Genomic DNA, 20,460 nt, shown 5'->3' on the forward strand with positions numbered 1-20,460 from the left:
AAGACACAGAACGCACTCACCACAGAAGCAGCAGTGATAAATTGGACTACATTAAAATTAAGCACGTCTGTTCCACAAAAGACACCGTTCAGAGAGCGAGAATGCAAACCGAAGCGGGAGGAGACATTTACCATACGTGCATTTAAGACTTGAAATCCGAATATACGAAGACCGTCTTCAAATCAGGAAGACGGACAAGCCAACAGACAAAATTGAACAGGCTCTTTACAACAGGGCACGTACACGTGACTCATAAACCCGTAAGAGTGCTCGACTTTGTTACTCACTGGGAAACAGACATTAAAGCCACGCCGCGGTCACCACCACACCCGCGAGAGCGGCTGAGGTTACACATCGCCCGTCGCAAGAGCTGGAAGATGAACAACCCTTACTCGCCCGCACGGCGGGAGGGCGTCGCTGGCCGTGTATGTCAAGCTGTGAGCAGCCCCTGATGCGGCGAGACAGCCCTGGGTGTCATTCGACAAGTATGCAGACCTAAGGTCACCCGAACACATGTGCAAAGTGTTCCCGGCAGCAGCGATCACGACGGCCCAGAACCGGAAGTGATACAGCTGGTCACCGTGGATCAGTTCTCCAGCCATGTTAATTACACCGTTTCAGAATAACCTCATAAAATTAGAATAATAAATAATAATAATAATAAAAGGCAACCGTGGTCTGTCCTGGTAGAAATAAGGACAGGGGCGCCTGGGTGGCTCAGTCGGGTAAGCACCCGACTCTCGATTTCAGCTCAGGTCACGATCTCGCAATTCGTGAGTTTGAGCCCCGAGGCGGGCTCTGTGCTGACAGCGTGGAATCTGCTGGGGATTCTCCCTTTCCCTCCTTCTCTGCCTCTCCCCTGCTCCCTCACTCTCAAAATAAATAAATAAACTTTAAAAAAAAATCTTAAAAAAAAAAAAAAGGAAAGAAGGGTAAATGTTTACCTTTGGGAAGGGGCACGGGCGGGGGTGGGGGGCTGGGGGGGTGACTGCGATGTTTCGTTTCTTGATCTGCCAAGTGCTTCTCAGACGTGCTCCCTTTGTGAAGATTCACTGAGCTGAACTCAATATTGTACTTTGCACACAAAACATTACACCTTGCAGTTTGCGCTCTGTTCAATTCTTTACACTTTTATGCAAAATGAAACTCTCAGTGATTGCATGAGTGACAGAAATGAAGCCATTCCAATTCCGTTTCCTGGTTTTGAAAATCACCCCGGGCCGGGGGCCACCCCAAACCGGGGGCCTCACACACACCTGTGGCCCCCAGGCGGCACCCCCCCCATCTGCTCCCACCACCCTTCCTTCACAGCCCTGTCTGGCCCGGGTGCCCGGGGTGGGGCAGAGGTCTGGAGGGGATGGGGGCACAGGCTCGGAGTGGCCTCAGCCTCAGCCCCTGCATGGCTGGAGGAGACCCACAGCAGGAGGGGCACTGGCTGTCTGGGTCAAGGGGCAGTATGGTGGGCCACCAAGGCTGGTGGCCTGGGTTGCTGGTCTGGGATCAGTGTGGCACCAGTTCCTGTTTCCTAGATGGAGGGATCCTCCCCCTCCTCCTGGGAGGACATAGAACAGAGAGGCAGCCCCTCCCTCAATGAACTCTGGCTGTGAATTTGACATCATAGGGAGGCGCTGTGCCTTTCAGTGCAGGTGAGTGGCGAGCCATCCTGGCTGCTTCTGTCTCGGAGGCAGGTGAACTCCCTTAGCCAATGTGCCTGAAGGTCGCGCTCGGTCCAGTGCAGGCCTTCTGTGGGTGTCTCCGCAGCTCGCTGCCTCTCACCATACGGTCTGTGAAGGACACATCATCGCCTTTAGCTTCGGGTCCTTATTACTCATAACGGGGGGGGGGGTTCTCCGTCTTTGCTTGTGTCTGGGGTCCGACGCAGGGTCTCCAGGGCAGGCTGGGTTCCCGTGGGGCCTCTTCACTGCAGGGCCCGGGAAGATATACTTGCTGCTTGGAATCCAAGTGGAAAGGGACGCCCTTGCTGTGCGGGAACAGGCCAGGGCCCTCCGTGTGCGCCTGCATCATTATCCCCGAGAGACACCGCAGGTCTGGGAGAGAAGGAATCACACCGGAGAGTGGCAGGAGGGCAGAGATCAACGGGCAGGACATTTCCACACAGTCCTCTGAGCCAGACAGCAATGTGGTGCTGGACAATTACTGCTGCATGTAATTGAAATTTCTGTTGAATTCCCCTAGAAGTCCTCTCTTTTTGCGCGGCCTGGGATAACATACTCCGTTTCTTGGAGGTTTGGTTTCCTCATCTGTGAGAGGAGGGAAGGTCCTCTGAAACCCAAACAGCCGACACAGACGCCGGGCTTTTCTTTCCTCCAGGCGAGTACTTCCAAATGTGTCCTGGGACATATGGGTGTCTCCATATATTAATAGGTATTGATTTTTTAAAAAGACTCCTTGGTTAATCAAGTTCATGAAACACTGGGTGAAACCAAGTGAAGCAGGTTTCCTTATTGCAGGACTTCTCAGGGCCTTGAAAATGTTGAAATGCATTGTAAATTGCCAGGAGAGGAGTACTATCTGTGGTATATCTCAAGCATAGCCAAAGAGGGGGGCGTGGGTGTTTGCAGATGTGTGCGGGTGTGTGCGCACGCGTGCGCGTGCACAAGCACATGTGTGTGTGTGTTTCATCTCATGGCATTAGTTCAGAGAAATCCTGTGTTGGATTCTGGAAGCCAGGGAAGAATGCCGTTCTTACACGTACACCAGTATTTCCTTCCCAGCGCGAATTTCCCGGGGCAAACTGAATATAACAAGATCGATTCGTTAGGGACTATGAAGGGGTTTTCTCTGACAGTTACTGTATCTACTGCCTGGTGTTGGGGGGGAGGCTGTGGCTTAAAAAAGCCCCCAGACACGTGGAAGCTTAGAGGAATCTTTTGCCCCAAGGATTTTTGCTTCAATTGCGCTTAGAGCAAAATTGCAACACGGTGGCCAAAAACGCCAGGGGCTCCTCAGCGAGTGGCTTGGAAAGCGTACATGAGAGGCAGGTCTGTTTTGGTTTGTTTTGGTTGTGGGTGAGGTTTGATCAATCAGTTTGCTTTCTCTGGACTGCCGCTGGAAATGCTTTTATAGAACACATTTAAATTATTTAAATTCCTGCAGGGAAAAGAGTGTTTTACTGCAAATCGGAAACACTCCAGCTCTTAACTCCTGATTTCCCAGGGAAACCATTGCTGTCCTAAGGCGCATTCCGGCTGCCTGACGCGTCTTGGGTGCATACCGTGCACCGTGCCTCGTCTTATAGCAGAGCGGACTGGGGGGGGGGGGGTCACCAGTCACACCAGTTCACGTGTCGGGGTGTTGGTCCCCTGTCCTCTCTCCGAGCACCACTCTGCTTCTTCATCCGAAGGAGTGAAGCCTTTCATCTAATTTTGTCACCAATACTAAATGGCCTTTCTATATTTCGACACACTGCATCACCACGTCCGAATTTGTTCCATTATTTATGATGGCTCATGCTCGGGGATGATGAATCATGGCATTTTTTTGAGCCCTTGCCTCCCGGAGCGGGGCCCTCCCTCCTCTCCTGCTCGCCCCTCTTTGAAGCCGGACCCCTGGGTGTGGAGTTGCCCCCCAGGAGCCCCGGGAGGGGTTGGAAATAAAGATGAGAGGGAAGTTCTGGGATCTCCCGGGTCTGCAGGCAGGCAGATCCCGACTCAGCAGCTAAAAGGCCGAACGGGAGCAAGATTCTGCCGGAAAAGAGAGCATCCCTTGGCCCGAGTCTCCATGGCAGCTGGGGCCAGGAGGAAACAAGCACAGTCTGCTTTGAGCCCCATGACTCCGAGGGAGCAGGGCCCAGCGGCGGCCTCTCTCTGCCACCGCACATCTGGCCTGTGTGTGACCGCCCGGGCCCGGCTGGGGCGCAGAGCTGGGAGGCCGCTGTCCCTGGAGGGTGTGACCTTTACGCAACTCAAAGCCAGTCTCCTCAGTGTCCTCCCCCCGGCGCTGGGACTGCTTCCCTGGGGATCGTACGCCTCCTTATGCTTCTGCAGCCTGGGTCTGGTGACTGGTGACACCAGCCGGGCTGGCGTGCCCAGGAGACAGGGCCCAGAAGAATCTGAGCCTTGGTGCCGACTGGGTTTGAGGTGAGCTCGCAGATGCCGTGCCCTGACCAGCCCACGAGAGCCCCTCACCCTCCTGCCCTCTTTTAACTTGGTAACCTGCCACTTTGCTTTCTTTCTTCCAAGTCCGCCCCGGGAAGCCCCCGGGACCTCTAGGCTGGGGCGGGGCCCTTCCTGTCCCCTTTGCTACCCTGTCCCATCAGACACTGAATTGTCCTTTACTGCCACCATCAGTCTGGGCCTGCCTCCCCCGTTAGACTGGGAGCTTGCCGAGTCGGGGCTGCGTCTTACTCGCTTTCACGTGCCCCCTCCTCAGAGCACAGAATGACTGAGCCCAGCGTCTTCCAGGTCTGAAGCCAGGCACCCATGTGGGCGTGCCTGTTCTGGAAGAGGCTTCCACCCTGGGAGTGCCCAGCCCAGAGCTGCCTGCCACTCCGGGCCACCCCCGGCCAGATGGAGAGGGCGGGACCTGACAGTGCAGAAGACCGGCCCGACAGAGCCAGCCATGCCGCATGCTGCTGGCACCCTGTGGGTCCGGAAGCTTCTCCTCCAGAGAGTGCCTCTCTGGGGACCTCGGCCTGCGGCGGCTTGAGGAAATGCCAGGCTAAGGAGTGCGGGCACCGGGCACAGCCTCGGCGCCCCCCCCCCCCCCCCCCCCGCCCTGGATGTCCCCCTCCGGTGCTCCTCAGATCTTGGTGTCGGCCACGCTGGGTGGCCCTCCCAGCTGCACTGGCCCTCCCTCCCCTTAGGGTTGAGCCTCACTAAGCACTGACCCCCTCCCGTGTAAGCGTGTTGGGGGTGGGGTGTCTCCCAGACCGACCCACCGTTTGCGACCCCTTAGGCTGCCATTCACTTGGTTCTTCACATCATGGCACGTCCTGTCACGTCCTCCTTGCGAAAATGTGACAAAATGGTGCCGTATTCCTGTATACAGAGGAGGCAGGTAAGACACCGAGAAGTTTGAGGCCGAGCACCCCAGCGGTGGTGAGTGTCCGAGCTGGGATTTGAACCCACGTCCATCTGTCTCCTGATGGAGAGCACGTGTCAGACCCCAGCAGAAGCTTTTTGGGCGGAAGCCTCTGTGATGAGACTTCACAAAACCCTAAGAAAGAGGTACTTTTTAAAAAAATTTTTTTCCTAATGTTTATTTTTGAGAGAGAGAGAGAGAGAGAGCGCGCGCATACGCGCGTGAGTGGGGGAGGGGCAGAGAGCGAGGGAGACACAGAATCCGAAGCCGGCTCCAGGCTCTGAGCCGTCAGCACAGAACCCGACGCGATACTCGAACCCACGGACTGTAAGATCATGACCTGAGCCAAAGTCGGACGCTTAACCGACGGAGCCCCCCAGGCGCCTCAAAGAGAGAGGCACTGTTACTGCTGATTTCACGGGTGAGGAAAGTGAAGCTCAGAGAGGTCGAGTGACTTACTCAAGGTCACACAGCTAGGGGGCGGCAGGGATAGGACCCCATCTCAGTCCATCTGGCTAGAACTCTGGCCACGTCTCCTTGTGCCTTCTCCCGGCTGAGCCGGTTACGGGCATTATCTTCAGGGGGCTAGTTTTTAGGGGGGCGGCCTCACCTCTGGCCGTTAGAGGGACTTGGCATCATGTGACGAGCCGCGTTTTCCTTCGGGGGAAACCCTGTCCTCTCCTGGAAGGAGCCAGCCCTCTTCCTGGTGCACCCCAAGCACGGCCTCCACCTCCGCACGGCAGGGCCGAGGCCCGGCTGCGTCAGGCACCGGCTTCAGTGGAGAGTAGCGATTAGGCCCTGTGAGCCGTTTGCGCTGATGTTCCTAGTAAGCCATTGTTCACATCAGGGAAAGGCGGCCAGATTCGGGATAATTACGGGTTTTGCAGATCAGCAGAGTGAGAGGGGCATCCTGCTGGTGGCGAAAGGTTTGGCAGTTTGAAGAGCAGATTGTGGCCTGCGCGAGCAGAGGCAATGCCAGGCCATTCCTCTGGAAGCACCGGGGAAGGATGCGGCTGTCTAGGGCGGGAGCGGGGAGCCGGGGGGGTGCTGGTGAGGACTTAGCAGCATCGCCCACGGCGGTCCAGAGGTTCAAGCAACGCCAGTGTCGTCGGTGGGCGAGTGGATAATCGATACGTGCAACATACGTGGGACACTATCCAGCCGCAGAGGGGAAGGACATCCTAACACCTGCTAACACGGAGGAACCTTGAGGGCATCACGCTCAGTGAAACGAGCCGGTCGCAAAAAGACAAATGCTGCACGATTCTACTTGTATGTGGCTCCTAGAGGAGCCACGTGCACAGAGACAGAGAGTAGAAGTGTGGTTGCCAGGGGCTGGGGGAGGGGGAAGGGTTGTTACCTCCTCCCTCCCTGCTGTCTCCTCCGGGAGGGGGACAGACTTTCAGTTCGGGAAGACAGAGATGCTCAGGAGACGGACGGGTTGTACAACCATGTGAATGCACTTCACCAAGTGTGCACTTAAAAATGATTAAGATGGTCAGTTTCATGTCAGACACACTTTAGCACGGTAAAAACAAAAGACAACTGTGCTTGGGTGGGGGATCTTGGAGCATGGAACCTGCTAGAAAGCAGAGCAACCAGGCAGCACAGCCAGTGCCCCCCAGGGGGCAGGTGGAGGGAGGACGGCAGGTTCTGGGACCAAATATCTGCGGGGAAGACCGGCCGATTCGTTCATAACACAGCAAGCATCGACCGTATCTTATCACGCACCTGCTGTCCGTTGAGCCCCGGGACACGCCCCCCTCTGGGCGCCCCCGACCCCAGCAGGCAGTGCAGACGGGATGGAGGGCAGAGAGAAGGGCATCCTAGGCCGTGGGCGCCTCCAGGGACCCGGCCAGGCTCCCCGCGGGGTTGTTGTTGTTGTTTTGGTTTCCCTTTTCCCATTAGGCCCCCATCAGTAGCGAAAGTAATTTCAGGTTTTGGTGGAGAAGAATGCCCTCAATCAACCAGCGCCTATCATTTCCAGTAATGACTGTGCTCTGCTCCCTGAGCTGTGAGGCGGCCTGAAGCACTTACGCTCTTGAACCCCGCCCGGAGCAGCTGCTGGGCGGCCGTGCTCGCTCCTGTTCCGGGGATCGTGGTTCAGGCCTCTCTCTCTCCCGCAGGAATTCAGCTGTCAGTGCTGGGCAGATTCGGGCCTGTGTCGGGCCCCGTGTCTCCAGTCACCTGCTCCGCCTGGCCGGTGGGAGGCTGGCTGTCACCTGTGGTCTCCGTCCGAGGAGAGGCTGTTAATCGGGATATACGACGATGAGGACGGCGACGACCCCTTTGAGGCGCCAGCCCTTTACAGCTGATGCTCCCAACTGATACCTCGCTTCATCTTTCGAGGCACCCTGGGGTTTCAGGGATTCCCTTCACTTTCCAGGTGAGGCTCAGGGAGAGTCAAGAAATGCACCACCCAGTTGGTCATCAGTGCAGGTGACGCTTCCCTCTGACGCGACCGACTGCAGGACAGAGCTCACTCCACCGCGAGAGGGGTTAGAGCTTCTGTGGCTCAGTAATGTGCCTCTTGTCCTCCATAAAATGGTTGTGACGAGGCTGCCCCTGCCTGCCTCCCGGGTGCGATGAGAGGGACTGCGATGTGGGGGGACAGACAGGAGGGAGCAGGCTGTGAAGCATCGTGAGACTGGAGAAAGGGTCAGGGAGGCTGTGGTTACGTCTCACCCTCCAGCTCTGCCCCAGAATAAATTCGGATGCTGTAAGTCATCCCCACGCAGGGAAATGAGGCTGGGGGCCCAGGGTTGCCATGGCGATGGGGCACCTCGCATTAGTTACAAAGGGATAAAAATGAGTGGCCCCTTCTGAGATGCAATCAGGTGCGTTTCAGGCGGAAGCCGGTGTCACAGAGGGGGCCCGGCGGAGTTGATGGTGGGGACACTGATTGAGGCCGTGGGGGGGAGGAGGCTGGAGAAAGCGCGCCATCCTCGCGGGCCGGGGGTCAGCAGAACTGGTGATGTTTGTACAACCACGCGAGGTGGAGCCCTCCTGCAGGCCATTGGGCTTCCAGGAATTCGGTTGACTATGGCTCAGCCGGTGTACTTGACTCCCACCCGAGATGAATCTGGGGCTGGGGGGAGCAGCGAAGGAAGAGTCACTGAAGGCGTCCGAATCCAGGGCCCAGGGGAAAGGCATTCTTAGCGCCACCGGACCCTCTCCCTTTTTGGGGTACCTGATCCTTATCCGCCCGCAGCCTTCAGACTCGGTTCAGAGCGGGCTCCCTGCCCTCTTGCCCTGAGGCGGGCATTGGAACCAGGTCTGGCCACCTATAGCTCCCATTCCCTGGGTGGGCACGGGAGGGACCCAAGCCAGGGAGCCGTCCTCCCTGCTGGAGCGACTGGGGACAAGGCCCGTCCTTCCCCTGGGTTGTGGCGGGGGAGCGTGAAAGGCTGGAGGTGCCCGTGGATGCCTTTACCATCTCGCGGGCTCCGTGCTAAACAACAAAAGCACCTGACAATGACCAACCTAAGGACATCCCTCGTTGGAGCCCCTAATCCAACTGTGTCTGAATCCACACCCCCGCAAACCGCCCCCCATCCCTCCCCTGGACTTCTTAGCCTCGCGAGCCAATACGTTCCCTTTTCTGTTTCAGCTTTGCTGGTGCGGAGTCTGCCATTAGCAACCAAAAGTGTTCCAACTAAAAATACACTAGGTATGTTAACTTCTTTAAACCCTGCTCTAAATTATGTATCGCTCCTTTAAATATAATCATTAGTGGTCGGTAATAATTTATCTTCAAGTCTTTTAATAAAATGTTCTGTTTCATAGGAAACCCTAATTGAGCGGAGAAGCATTTAATAAAGGCGGCTTTGCTCCGACACGCCTCAGAAGGCCTCGCTTGAACCGGCCCCCTTATGACCACGGCGGGGCTCGTGGGGAAAATAAACCGCCCTTGCGGGGGCTGGCCTCGCACGAGGTAGCGAGAATGATGGAGGCCCAAACGGGGAGGCTATGCCCTTCTGGGGTGGCGGGGGGGTCCCAATCCTGTAGGAGGGGAGGGAGGGGCGCAGCTCTGTGTCTCAGGCATCCCGTGGGCGAGGCACCTGCCGGGTCCCCAGATTCACTGGGTCTTTCCATGCTCAACAGTGGGTGTCGTTGTCCCCGTCTTGCTGCCCAGAGCCAGAGGCTCAGACCCCGCTGATGTCTTTAGCTAGTGGGTGGCAAAGTAGGGACCCAAAGCCCAGTCTCCCTGCCCTCTTCCATGTGCCCTTGTGGCTCAAAGGGACATCCGTCGCCTCCTCAGAGGCAGCAGGAAATGGATTGCTGTCCTCAGCCTGAGGACCAGAGTGTGAAGACCTTGCCCGGGGGACTGGGGACGTCCCTGGGATCCAAAGTTTCCAAGGGCTTATTTGGGTCCCCTCCCAAGGATATGCTGAAGTCCCAACCCCAGCGACTTTGTTTGGAAATTGGGTTGTTGCCGATGTGATCAAGGTCAGATGAAGGTCGTCCTGGAATAGGACCCTAATCCAAAGTGACTGGTGTCCTTATGGGAGGAGGGGAGAAACACGGTCACAGAGAGGGACGGCCACGTGAAGACAGAGGCAGACGTTGGCAGGCGGTAACCACAGCCCAGGAGCGCCAGGGGCCACCAGGAGCTGGAGGAGGCAGGGAGGAGCCTCTCCTGCAGGGAGCACGGCCCTGCCGAAAGCTTGATTTTGCATTTCTGGCTTCCAGAACGGTGAGACAATGCCTCTCGGGGCTTCAAAGCCCCCCAGTTTGTGGCGCTTTGTTAAGGCAGCCCCGGGAAGCTGATACACTGGGTAAGGACGTGCAGCCGAGGACGGAAGCAGGGAGAGTGAGTGAGGGGTGTGTGGGATGGGGCTGAGCCCCACTGCCCTCGTCCTGGGGAGTGGCGCTTGCGGTCCAGACACAGAGCACGCGCGCGGAGCCGCTAGGAGAGGCTCCACCTACGAGGACGAGATAGTCACACCAGCTGTCCCCCCACCCGACTCCCCCGGCTGCCACCACAGAGCTCCCTCCCTCCCCCCCCACTGAGCCGGGAACCAGGAGCACACGATGCTCTCAAAAGCAGGCTGTGATGCCAAGAAAAACTCGGATGTTCACCCAGCAGACGTCCATGCACCTGCAAGGTCGGCCAGGAAAGATGCATTTGAGGCGAGTTTGCACCCCAAGCAAATGGGCCAAGGGGCACAGGGCACTCAGCAGGGACACAGAGGTCCCCTCCCCGACGAAGTGGGGCTAAGGTGGCCTTTCTACCGCTTTACACCCAGACTGGCCCCACAGCACGCGTCACAGGGCACTGTGGGGAATGTAGCACCTCAGGGTCTCGCCCCGGTCCTCCTGAGACCGTTGTCACCAGCTCCGCGTGTCTGAGAGGTGCGGTGAGAATCGGTGGGGTTACCCGTGAGCGCGTAAATCGTAAGCTTTGGGTAACGTCCTGGGTAACGTGGAGGGACAATTATTAGTGTTGATCGTTGAAGGAGCCCTCCGGGGTAGGGACAAGGAGGAATACCGTCTTCATTGTATAGATGGGCAAATGGAGGCTCGGAGAGGCTAAGTGACGCGCCCAAGGTCCCGCTGCCGGTGGTGGTGGCTCGGAGCCCTTTGGCTCCCGGGCCTGGCCCTTCTCACTGCCCCCTTGTCACGGGCACATGGCATGAGCTATGGCTGTACCCTGACCCTTTGCTGAGGCGTTTATGCCCCCAGGCCCGCACCCTCCTGGGAGGCAGGCCCCACGGCCAATCTTACCGCACAGGCGAGAAGGAGGCCGGGAGCTCATGATGTGACCAGCTGGTAAGAGGCCCAGTGAGATGCAGACCCAGGCCTGTCTGACGACACTCATGGGCGGGGGGCCTCTCAGCGGGGCGCCTGGTGTGACTCAGTCCGTTGAGCGTCCGACTTCGGCTCAGGTCAGGATCTCACGGCTCGTGGGTTCAAGCCCCGCATCGGGCTCTGTGCTGACGGCTAGGAGCCTGGAGCCTGCTTCGGATTCTGTGTCTCCCTCGCTCTCTGCCCCTCCCCCGCTCACACTCTATCTCTCAAAAATAAATAAAACATTAAAAAAAAAAAAGTAGGCGAAGGGTTAGAGGAGGGGGGGTGGCTGGGCCTGGGGGGGCCGCGCTCGGCTTTGCAAACCAGGGCCTGCATCCTCGCGGGCCGTGGACACTGGTGGCAGCTTCCCGGGCCGGGGCGGCCAGGCTGAGGGGGAGGCCCTGCCCACGATTGAGGCCCCGCAGCTCCTTCCTCCCCCCTTCCTTTCTTTCCCCTTCTCCTCCCCTTCCCCCCTCCTCCCTCTCCTTTTGCAAACGCTTTCTCTTTGTTCCCTGTGCCGAGGGCTCTGGGCATGATGTCGGCCCTCAGATCCCCCCGGGTGCCGTCAGACAGACGGAAGGTGCATTAACCATCGAAGGTTCTGGGCTAGGATTCGGCTCAGAGGAGGGGCTCTGACCCAGCCCAGGTGGGGAGTGGGCACATCGGTGCAGGCCACACAAGTCATGTGAGTCAGCTGCCCTCGGCTCCGACCCGCTAAGGAGGGAAGAACCCTCATGCCCACCAGCACAGAGCCCGATGCGGGGCTCGAACTCTCGAACCGGGAGATCATGACCTGAGCCGAAGCCAGATGCTCAACCGACTGAGCCACCCAAGAGAGTTCTTTTTATACAAAATATTTATTTATTTATTTTTGAGAGAGAGAGAGAGAGAGAGAGAGAGAGAGAAAGAGAAGGGGGGAGGGGAAGAGAGAGAGGGAGAGAAAATCCCAAGCAGGCTCCACGCTGTCAGCACAGAGCCTGACACGGGGCTCGAACTCACAAACCAGGAGATCATGACCTGAGAGTTGGACGCTTAACCGACTAGCCCCCCACGTGCCCCAGAAGAGGTTTTTTAAGGTCCATTTTGCTGGTCTCAAGGCTTGAGTGTTTGACCATGGCATACTCTAGGAGGACGCGTTTTCCTGAAGACACATCTAGCTTTGGTCCCCAGGAACCGGGCCCACCTTTCCTGCTCCCTCACCTCCCCCTGGGGTTGCCCACTGTTGGTTTGCTCGAAGGCCAAATGCCCCTTGTCCCCAGCCCAGCTCTGGCCATCTTGCTGGAGGCCCTGGGCTGAGACCACAGTCCCCATGCACCTGGAGACCCCTCCCATCGCCCCTGCTGACCTGCATCCTGTTTCTGGCTTCATTGGGCATCCCCTGCCTGGGGGTCTCCCTGGGCCAGTGCTCTGCCCTGTGTGAGGACGGCCAGGATGTAGCAGTGCTAGGACCCAACCAGGTTTGCCTGACCTTGTGTCATCCCTTAGGTATCCCCAACCTGTGAGGGTCAAGGGAGAGCTAGAAGCCCAGGTGGGCTGCTCCTAAGCCTGACCCCACAGCCTTATCTGTGCCTCTAGATTGGCTGGCTGGCTGATGTTACGTATGGCCCCGCACTTTGCAAGCCTCTGAAACGCCATTTCGGCTGTGACCCCGAAGCTTCTGAAATATTAAAATCTCGTTAGCTCCCTGAGCTTCTGCAGGGCTGCAGAGCCCGTGACTTCCTCTGGTCTCAAAAGTCAGTTTTGGATCATGGTTATTCACTTCCCTTTGCAGGGTGAGACGGGGCTGGGAGCCGAGGCCCCTCCCGGTCTCCCCCACCTTCTCTTAGCCCTCGGCTACTGCCCTGTCCCCTCTCCCCGCCGTGAGGGCTGGCCAGGCCCTCCCTGAGCCACCCTAGCTGATTACTTGGCCACACCACCCCACAGACAGTTCTGGAGTAGCAGTGACGCCTTTGGCGGGCACAGCTCTGATCCCCCCGACCTTCATCAGCGGACCCAGCCGTGGGGCTTGCCCACCAGCCTTCTCTCTTGCCGGAAGCCCTCTGACTTGGGGTTTTTGCCAACATTCCACAAATCTCTCAAACAAGGCATCTCAGTTATACATCGTTGTGTAAGACATCACCCCAGGTGCCTGGGTGGCTCTGTCGTTTAAGCGTCCAACTTCGGCTCAGGTCATGATCTCACGGTTCGTGGGTTTGAGCCCAGCGTTGGGCTCTGTGCTGACAGCTTGGCCCCGACTTTGGATTCTGTGTCTCCCTCTCTCTCTGCCCCTCCCCTACTTGTGTTTTCTCTCTCTCTCTCTCTCAAAAATAAATGTTTTTTAAAAATTAAAAAAAGATATCACCCCCAAATATGGTGGCCCCCAAATACCACCAATCCTTTTATTGTCTCTCATGGTTTCTGGGGTTAGGAATTTGGGAAGAGCCCAGCTGAAAGGTTCTAACTCCGGCTCTCATGTGGCCGCAGTCAGACACGCTTCAAGTCAGGGCAACGGGGACTAAAGGCCTTGGGGGGTGGCCAGGCATTTATCTCTTGAAGTCTCGGGGGCTCTTCATGTGGTCTGTCTTCATAGGCTGGTTTGGGCTTCCTTACAACATGGCGGCCCCATGGTAGTCCAGCCGCTTCTATGGTGGCTGAAGGCTCCACGAGCAAATGTCCCAGTGACCCAAGTGGAGGCCGGTGAAGGGGACGGTTGGAGGGATCCAGGCTGAGATAGGTGTACTCTGGGCAAGGTGGGCTTGAGCACAGTGTGACCTCCTGTATGGCTAGGGCCTGTCAGCAGCCTCCCAAGATGGCCATCACTAGCCATCGCTGGCCCCTCTGCTGGGGGTGAGATGGTGTGTGCCATCTGCCCCACGCAGCTTTCTCTTACTCCTGGGCCTCTGCAACTCAACTCAAGCCCTTTCACCACAAACCTTTTTTTTTTTTTTTAACTTGTTGAAGTGAAAAACACAGAGAAGTACACACATCATAAATGCGAGAGCAGACACTATTCTGGCTTCTAATGCATTAGCTTAGTTTTGGCTGTTTTTAAAATTTAAGTGCAATCGCGGTGTGTATTCTTTCATGCACGCACCTCTTCTGTCTGGATTCTTTCACCAACGGTATATTTGTGGGCTTAAACCATACTGCTGCATATGGTTGCGATTCCCTCCTGCTTGTTGCTGTGGGGCAGTCCCTTGTACGATTGCACTATTTGTTCATTCTACTCTTCTATTTAAAATTTTTAAAAAATGTTTTAAATGTTTTATTTATTTTTGAGAGAGAGAGAGAGAGAGAGAGAGCATTATCGGGGAGGGGCAGAGAGAGGGGAGACACGGGATCCAAAATAGGCTCCAGGCTCTGAGCCGTCCGCACAGAGCCGTCCGCACAGAGCCTGACATGAGGCTTGAACTCATGAACTGCGAGATCATGACCTCAGCTGAAGTCAGACGCTTAGCTGACTGAGCCACCCAGGCGCCCCTCTAATCTTCTATTTTTGATGGGCATTTGGATCATTCTTGGTTACTACAAAGAGTGCTGCTAAGAACATTCCAGTATCTAGTTTTGGTACACGCATGTACATGCCTCTGTTAGGTACAAACTTAGGAAGTTGCTGGGGCTTAGGCAGGCATAGATTTCAGAAGGCTCTCTTGGGGCGCCTGCATGGCTCAGTCGGTTAAGCGTCCGACTTCAGCTCAGGTGATGATCTCGCAGTCTGTGAGTTCGAGCCCCGCGTCGGGCTCTGTGCTGACAGCTCAGAGCCTGGAGCCTGCTTTGGATTCTGTGACTCCCTCTCTCTCTGCCCCTCTGCCTCTCTGCCTCTCACGCTCTGTCTCTCTCTCAAAAATAAATAAACATTAAAAAAAAAAAGGCTCTCGAAGTCTCCATGAAGATGAATTTCTTTTCACCCGAAAGCCCCCGGCAGTTGTGAGAGAATCGCAGTGTGCAGGGTCATGCCTCAAGACCACCCTTCACCTCAGCCCTGAGAAGCTTTGGAGAAACCTCGGCTATTGGGTCCTGGGCCTAGGCAGCCTCTGGGCAGATGGGGCTCCCTGACGTCAGGGCCTCGCTCACTCACTACTGCTTCAGCGGGTGAACGGACCGGACCCTCTGAGGTGATGGGAGAGTGGGGTTTTGATTGCAGATTAACAATTAAGTTGCCACACTGAGAATGGAAGCCACGGGACCGCAGGCCCGGGATGCCAGAGGCCCTGTTCCTCGGCCTCTGCCCTGTGAAAGCATGAGTGCATGTGTGTGTATGTTTATGAAGAGATCCGTTCTAGGGATTTGTCCTGGGGCAACCGTGGAGGCTGGTTAAGCCGTCTCTGGAAGGCTGTTATGTTTGCAGCCGATTCTGGAGCCTGAGGTGCCTTTCCGGATTGGTCCTTGTTAGAATACAGAAACACACCTGGTTTCACGTGTTGATTTTGTGTCCTGCTACTTTGCTGAATTCTTTCGTTAATTCTAATAGGGCTTTGCATGTGTGTGTGTGTCTGTGTGTGTGTGTGTGTGTGTGTGTGTGTGAAATCTTTAGGGTTTTCTTTTTTTATGTTTACTATTTTTTTTTTAATTTTTTTTTTCAACATTTACTTATTTTTGGGACAGAGAGAGACAGAGCATGAATGGGGAGGGGCAGAGAGAGAGGGAGACACAGAATCGGAAACAAGCTCCAGGCTCTGAGCCATCAGCCCAGAGCCTGATGCGGGGCTCGAACTCACGGACCACGAGATCGTGACCTGGCTGAAGTCGGACGCTTAACCGACTGCGCCACCCAGGCGCCCCATGTTTACTATTTTTTTAGAGAGTGAGAGAGAAAGAGAGCAGGGGAGGGGAAAAGGGAGACAGAGAATCTGAAGTGGGCTCTGTGCTGCCAGCAAAGAGCCCAATATGGGGCTCGAACCCATGAACCGTGAGATCACGACCTGAGCTGAAGCCGGGTGCTTAACCGATTGAGCCACCCAGGCGCCCCATAGAGTTTTCTACATATAAGATCATATCATCCGCAAACAGAGATAATTTCACTTCTTCCTTTCCAATTTGGATGCCTTTTATTTCTTTCTCTTGCCTAATTCCACTGGATAGAACTGCCTGTACTATGTTGCACAAGTGTGATGGAGGTAGGCATCCTTGCCCTGTTCCTGGTGCTGGAGAGAAAGCTTTCAGTCCTCCACCATTGATGCACTGTTTGTGGCTTTTATTATGTTGAGGTACTTTCCTTCTGTCCCTCGTCCACGGAGTGTTTTTATCATGAAAGGGTGTGGAACTTTATCAAATGCTTTTTCTGCATCAGCCAAGAGGTCATGTGGTTTCCCCCTTTTATTCTGCTGATGCAGTGCATCACTCTGGTCAATTTTTGTATGTCAAACCAACCTTGCATTCCAGTAAGAAATCCCACTTGGCCATGCTTCGTTTAGTTTGCTAGTATTTTGTTGAGGATTTTTGCATCAGTGGTCACAAAGAGTATGTTTTCTTGCAATGTTTTTGGTTTTGGCATCAGGGCAATGCTAGCCTCACAGGGTGGATTAGGTAACATTCCCTCCTGTTCAATTCTTTGAGAAAAGTTTGTGAAGGGTTGGTATTCATCATTCTTTAAATATTTGCTAGGATTTATCAAGGAAGTCATTAGATCCAGGCATTTTTTTTTTTTTGTCAGAAGATTTTGATTACTGATTCAATCTCCTTACTGGTTTTATATCTACTCAGACTTTCTCTTTCTTCATGATTCCGTCTTCGTAGGTTCCTTGGTAGGTTCCGCGTTTCAAGGAATTACATCTAGATTGTTCACTTTGTTTCCTTTACAACTGGTCATAGTACTCTGTAATAATCCTTTTTATTTCTTTTTTAAGGAAATTTTTAAAGGTATTTATTTACTTATTTATTTATATATAGAGAGAAAAATATCGTGAGTCGAGGAGAGAGGGTAAGAGAGAGAATCCCAGGTAGGCTCCTCAATGCCAGCACAGAGCCCGACACGGGGTTTGAACCCATGAATAGTGAGATCATGACCTGAGCTGAAGTCAGACGCTTAACCGACCAACTGAGCCACCCAAGTGCCCCTAATCCTCTTCTGTAGAATCAATAGTAATGTCTCCACTTTCATTTCTGATTTTTGTAATTTGATTTTTCTCTCTCTTTTCAAGTCACTCTGAGTAAAAGTGTGTCTGTCGTGTTGGTATTTTCAAAGACCTGACTTCTGATTTTATTGACTTTCTCTATTGTTTTTTTTCCAATTCTTGATTTTGCTTATTGCTGCTCTGACCTTTATAATTTTTTTTCTTTCTGCTAGCTTTGGATTTAGTTTGTTCTTCTTCTTCTAGTTTTTTAAGCTGTAAAGTTAGGTTGTTGATTTGGGATTTTCTTCTTTTTTTAATTTTTTAAAAATGTTTTTATTTATTTTTGAGACAGAGACAGACAGAGCATGAGCAGGGGAGGGGCAGAGAAGGAGGGAGACACAGAATTCAAGGCAGGCTCCAGGGTCTGAGCCATCAGCACAGAGCCAGATACGGGGCTTGAACTCACGGACCATGAGATCATGACCTGAGCCGAAGCCGGATGCTTAACCGACTGAGCCACCCAGGCGCCCCGAGATTTTCTTCTTATTTAAGGTCAGCATTTACAGCTACAAATATGCCCTACTTTTGTTGCTTCGCACAAGTTTTGGTGTGTTGCATTTTCATGTTCACTTCTCTCTAAGCATTTTCTGATTTCTCTTATTATTTCTGCTTTGACTCATTGGTAGTTTAAGACTGTGTTGATTAATTTCCCCAAATGTGTGGATTTTCCGGTTTTCCTGCCGTTCTTGATTTCTAACTTCATCCTGTTGTGCTCAGAGGAGAGACACTTTGTGTGATCCTTATCTTTTTTAAGTCTGCTGGGACTTCATCTGCAGTCTGGTATATGGTCCGCTCGGGAGAATGTCCATGTGCCCCAGAGAAGAACGTGAGTTCTTGTTAGGCACGGTGCTCTGTGACGTCTGTTAGATCTACCTGGTTTATGGTGCTGCTGTTCAAGTCCTCTAGCTACTTATTTTCTGCCTGGTTCCTCTATGTCTTACGAGAGAGGGATACCGAAGTCTCCAACTATTAGTGTAGAATTAATACATCTTTTTGGGAGACACAATTCAACCCATAACACCCCCCGACAATGTCCGAGTCAAAGTCCCTAAAACCTGTGAATATGTTATCAGACACGGTGTAAGGGACTTTGCAGATGTGATCAAATTAAGGGTCCTAAGTGTGGAAGATTATCCAGAATTTACCAGGTAGGTCCAAAGTAATCACAACGATCCATATAAATAAGAGAGGAGCAGGAGGCTTAGAGTCAGAGAAAGAGATGTGAGGACAGAATCAGGGTTCAGAGTGACACAGGGCACCAGCCAAGATCCAGGGCAAACGCTAAAAGCTAGAAAGGCAAGGAAACGGATTCTCCCCTAGAGCCTCCAGAAGGAACACAGCCCTGCTGACCCATTGCAGATGGCTGCCTTTCAGAACTCTGCAGGAATAAATTTATGTTGTTTTAAGCCACTACGTTTACGGTGATTTGTCACAGAAGCCTGTGGAAATGGATACAATGCCCGTGGCACCAAGGGCCTCTCGGATGAACAGCCAGAGCCTGTAGGAGGCCATACATTCTTGAACCCCAAGTTCACATTGTGATGGGTTCTCCATATAACCTTGGGCAAGCTCCTCCCTGTCCTCTGCCCCTCAGTCATCCATCTGTAAATGAGGGAGTTGAACCACACCCATCATTTCCAGATTCCAGACCATAACATCCTCTTTCCAGGCCAGACAGGACCCACAGAGAGTCACCAGTTTTCCATTATAAGAAGCGGGGCAGGCGGCATTTACAAAGACAAGCAACCTCCATCCATTCTACCATCATTTCATAAAAGAGTGGACGCAGCACAAAGGTCAGAACTTCGCAGCGGACGCACTTAGCTTTAGGAAAACCTCAGCCCATAAACATAGTTCTTACTTTGTCGCAGGCCACCAGAACCCCCTCTTTCCCAGGGTTGGAGCAGGACCTCTGGTCAAGCTTCCCAACGGCATCGCCCGAGCCAGAACCAGCTCCCGACTGGCTTTTTCCTGGCTCCAGGAGAGGCGTCAGCCCGTGACGTGGCCTTGCCCTCAATCGGATCCCAACGCTCCTTCCCAACTGTGAGATCCAGTCAAGGTCGCCGGTCTTCATAAATGGAAGCTCATTGAGACCCATTCACCTGAGTATAGAGGGGGGAAGGGGAGCTGAAGACACAGGTCCTGTGTGCTGGGAATGTGCTCCCATGACCTCTGCTAGCCCGAGAGTCTGGAAGCCTCTCTGGTATCTTCCAGAATGTAGTTGTTTTGTCTCCTGAGATCCTTTCCTTAACCTCGCCTTAACTTGCCCCCTTGATCTCAGCGGCACTGACCCGGTGGTGTTACTGGCTGTGCTCAGCCTTCCTTCTGCTTTTAAGCGGAGCACTTTTCTGCCCCTACACGAAATGACTCTTGCTGTGGTTCCTCCCCTCATCCTCCAAAAGCGTTTCTTTTCCGTTTCCCTTTTGTTTTGAATGGGATCTCGGCATCAGGGCGGGGGCTTTGTGACTTTTTTTGTTTTGACAGCCGGGAAGCTTCCCTTTTAGCTGTGTTGTGTGCCCAGTAGGGAGAAGGCATACCAGTGCCCTCCAGGGGAGGAGATGGTGTGGCCAGAACCCAGCGTGGAATGGGAAGAATTGGGGGAGCTGGCTGTTCAGATGTGGTGACTTGGTGGGAGTGTTTATGCCGCTGAACTCAGGAACATTACACACCGGGTGTCCGGCCCCATTTACAGCCAAGGGGCTCCTGTAACCCTGGGACCTTCTTGATTTAGCTCAGCCGGCTTCGGCCCTGACTCACATTGGAGTCGCCTGGGCCTCACCCCAAATCATCTAAATCAAAATCTCTGGGACCGGGGTCTGTTCGTCGGTGTTTTTAGTTCCCCAGTGACTTTAATGCGCAAAGTTGAAAACCAAGATGGGAACCTGTCTTCAGAGATGTTCACCCACAACAGACTCGTTGGATTGGCCAACTCTGACCCCATCGTTCGCTCCCGGAGCAGGGCCGGGTCTGTCTGGGGAGGCAGGAAGGGGCTGTTCCTTCATGGAAGAAAGAGTATTTGTGCTGTAGACCAGCTGCTGATTCCAAGGCTGGGTATTTACCCAAGACTTCACTGGCTCTTTATCTCCTGGTCAATAGAGAACTCCATGGAAACCCGGCCATGGGGGCGGGGGATGGCCGAGCATACCTTACCAGGTGACAAACACACCTGTTTGTTTACCTACCTGGTGAACTTCAGCGAGCCCTGCCCCTCCCTGAGCTTCTGCCTTTGGGTGTGAATCGGGGCTCAGGGGCGACAGGAAGCCCCTCAACTTTGCCCCTGCAGACCGCTCGGGCTGGAATCCCACGGTCTTTTTGCTTTTCAACAGGTGCACTCCGAGAGGGGAGCAGAGCCCTTAGGATCCTGGATAGCGGAAGTGGGCCCGGCCTGGCCTCCTCTGGACACCGTGCTGCCTCTTTGGTGGGGGCCCCACGGGTCCCTGTCTTCAGGCTCCACCAGGAAGCCCAAGGCGGTGACTGCAGGCACGGAGGGGAAGTAGGCACAGGAAGGAAGGGTGGGGGCTCTGGAGAGCTGGAC

Source organism: Prionailurus viverrinus, unplaced genomic scaffold (assembly GCF_022837055.1).
Source record: "Prionailurus viverrinus isolate Anna unplaced genomic scaffold, UM_Priviv_1.0 scaffold_33, whole genome shotgun sequence".
Lineage (NCBI taxonomy): Eukaryota > Metazoa > Chordata > Mammalia > Carnivora > Felidae > Prionailurus > Prionailurus viverrinus.